This window comes from Galeopterus variegatus, unplaced genomic scaffold (genome assembly GCF_000696425.1).
Source record: "Galeopterus variegatus unplaced genomic scaffold, G_variegatus-3.0.2 Scaffold5054, whole genome shotgun sequence".
Taxonomy (NCBI): Eukaryota; Metazoa; Chordata; class Mammalia; order Dermoptera; family Cynocephalidae; genus Galeopterus; species Galeopterus variegatus.
This window is the reverse complement of record NW_007731165.1, coordinates 139,770-142,935: the sequence shown is the minus strand read 5'-3', so window position 1 is coordinate 142,935 and position 3,166 is coordinate 139,770. Positions and strand designations below refer to the sequence as shown.

Genomic DNA, 3,166 nt, shown 5'->3' with positions numbered 1-3,166 from the left:
GGGCCGCGCCCGCCGCCGCCCCAGCCCCGCCCCCTCGCGGCCGCGCGAAATGGCGGCCGCGCCACAAAATGGCAGCCGGCCTGCGAAGAGCGGGCGCGAGGAGGAAGCACGCGGCGCCGCGGACCCCTCCCCCAGCACGGCGACGCGAGCGTGGACGCCGTTCTGATCGGGCGCGGCGGGAGCCTGAGGCCTCCCCGGTGACCCGCCAGGCGCCCGACCTTCCCACGCCGCCCCGCCGAACCCTCGGCTGCTCCCCCAAACTATCCCCTCTGGAGAGTCTCTGACTTAAAGGCTTCACCACCGGAAAGAAGGGAGCACCGCACACCTGGCGACCCCCGCCCAGGACGCCTTCCCAGGCCGGGGGAGGGAGCTCCCTGTCCCTAGGGTCTTCAGCATTAGCTCCAGGTCACGAAGATGAAGAAAGGCGAAGGGGAGTCAGAGACCCTCCCAGCTGAGGGGAAATTACGGAACAGGGGGCTGAAGACCCCTCCCCACGCCAATGCTTTGGCAGCCACGTTAAATCCAAACGTACTGAGCACACAGGAGAGGGCAGCGAGGAGCCCGGGGCCAGCGTGCGCAGGCGGCTCCACAGGGCGGATGGCGGCTTGCTCTCCACCTCCCGAACATCCAGGGAGGATCTAGGCTTTTCATCGCTCCCCCCTGCCCGCTCCCCGTGGTGAGGGGCCTCAGGGCTGGGCACAGGCCGAGGAAGGAGCGGCTGCTGCGGTCCCCATACTTTTTCCCCTGGCGTGAGGGTCTCGGTGGGCTTGGGCTCTGCTGTGGCCGTGACTTGATGGTTGGAGATGGGGCAGTAGCGGTGTGCTTTGGATTTTTTCGCTTTCTTTCAAAAGCTGGCTTCCCTGTGCGTCCCATCCCCCAGCTTCCTTTTCGCACCGTCTTTCCAGAAACTTCTCAGGGAAACTCAACCAGAAAGCCGCAGGCTCCGCCACCGGCTCGCTCCCGGCGCATGCGCAACAGACAGGGCGGAGAGTGGGTGCGCGTGAGAGTGTGAGAGTAGTACGTGCGCGCGCGCGCACTCGCCGTGCGGGGGCGGGTCTCTCTCACAATGAAGGGAACAGGTTTCTCCCCTCCCCCCAAATGCCGTCGTTGCGCAAGCGCGTTGGGGGCACTTCCCTGGCCTTTGAGGGCAGGGGGGTGGGGTAGTGCCGAAGCGCTGCAGGTGTGGCTCCGCGCGCCTGCGCCTGCGCACGGGGTTGTCCTCGCCGCGCTGCTTATGGTAGCATCTTTGGTGTGAAGTACGTCGTACTAGCTCGCTTCTGCTCTGCTGTTGCCTCAGCACCCACTGGCGGAAACTGTAGCCTCTTGAGCGGTTATTGATTCTTTTCCAGGGGTTGCTGGAGATTAGCCTTCCCTTTGTGCCCAGGGGCTGAGGTTGTGTCGCTGGCTGTCCTTGCACTCCTGCCTGTGCCATGTTTAGAATGGCTCCTGACTGGATTGGATGACTGGGGTGTGATAGAGCCTTCTTTAAACTTGGGAAAACAGACCTGGCCGAAGGACTGGGTGGTTCACAGGCAGGCTTACATCAGGCGCTGCCAAAGTTCTTGCTCATTAAACTAAAATAAAGGTGTCCTCTCATTGGAGCGGCCCTCGGTGCTCCACGACCCTCCTCTGCTCAGGCCGGCGGGGCTGGCCCCTAGGTTCGTCCTGGGTGTGTGGGTGCAGGCAAAGAGGGATTTGGCGCCCCGCTCCGCTCCCTTTGCAGAGTTGAGCTTGGACAGTGGTAACCGTGATGACTACACGTATTCTTTTTTAGGTGCCCTTCCCTCCCTTTACAGAATTGAACTTGGACAGTGGTAACCATAGTGACCGCATTTACTCTTTCTTAGGTGCCTCCCCACCTTCCCTTCCCTTTAGGAGTGTGGTGGAAGTTGTCGCCAGGGTTATGGATTCTTAAAAATACAAAGAGCCAAACCAAACCAACAACAAAAAAGCCTCTTTACTTATCTTGTAACCCATTTGCATCCAAGCCCCTGACTCTTGCAGCAAGAGTCCCTTCGCAGGGAATGGAGGCTTGCCACTTCCTCCCGTCTGCACTTGTTCCTTGCCACACTTCCTTGGGAAGCACCTTCGTTTCCCGGGTGGAGTAATCGCCTCCCCATATGTGACGTACCTTCAAATCCTCATAGATGTAGGATTTTAAAAAGAGAGCTTGCTCCTGAAGAAAGCACATTGAGGGGCTCCTACAGACTGACGTGGCAGTTGCAATGTGGCAGTTGCAATGTGGCACTTTTGGGTGGCCAGCCGCATTTTGGCTTGAAGTTGGGGGCGGGGGCTAACTTGCCTGTAGGTGTGTGTGCACGAGTGACCGCCACCAAATGCCAGGTCAGTCCCGGGCCTCGCTCTGGGCGGAGACACTCAGTGGTTCCTAACAAAGGGACGTCTTTCTTCCTAGTGGGAATTGGGAGTTGGTGCCAGATTCTTACCAGTTATCTTGAGGCATTTTCACCCAAAATATTTTCCAAATATAAGTTGGATGTTTCCCAAGACTTTTGTAGTATATGGCATGAAAAAATTCTGTCTATATCCCCTCTATCAAAATACTGAAATTTAACTTTTTAAAGGCTTAAAAATAAAATAATTGTAAATAAATAAAATAATTAATTCTGAAATGCATCTCGTCCTACCTAGTCTTTAAATAGAGCATGGTTTGAAGTCAAAAGATTTCACCTAACTGGAAGATTATATAAAATTAGCAATCATTACTATCCTGCAGATTAATGCAAAAATTGAGGCTATGTGATTTAAAGAAGCATTATTGTTAAATAGCAATAATCTAATTAAAATTAAAACTTTAAAAACATTTTGAATGAGTTCATAATTTTGGGGGGGAAGTGGGAGTAAAAAATAAAGTTTTGTTCGAATTTTTTCACTTCAAACTACAGAGAGGAGCAGTACAGGAGACAAAACCCTAAATCTACTGAAAATTTCACTTAAAAAATTTTTTTTTTCATTTTTTGGTGACTGGACAGATGTGAACCCATGACCTTGGGGTCATAAGACTGTGCTCTAACCAACTGAGCTAACTGGCCATCCCCAGCCCTTGAAAATCTGAATACACATGTAAGAAGTTACTAAACAAATTTTATTTGGTATTATTGTTTTTAAGTTTGATAGTCTTCTCTGAGTTAATTAATTAATTAATTAA

The 3,166-nt window shown here is 53.0% G+C and overlaps 1 pseudogene; it reads right to left on the bottom strand.

Annotated features, from left to right (window-relative positions):
- LOC103604261 overlaps positions 1-1,432 on the bottom strand; it is a 2,572-nt pseudogene extending 1,140 nt beyond the window's left edge.
- Between the last annotated feature and the right edge of the window lie 1,734 nt (positions 1,433-3,166).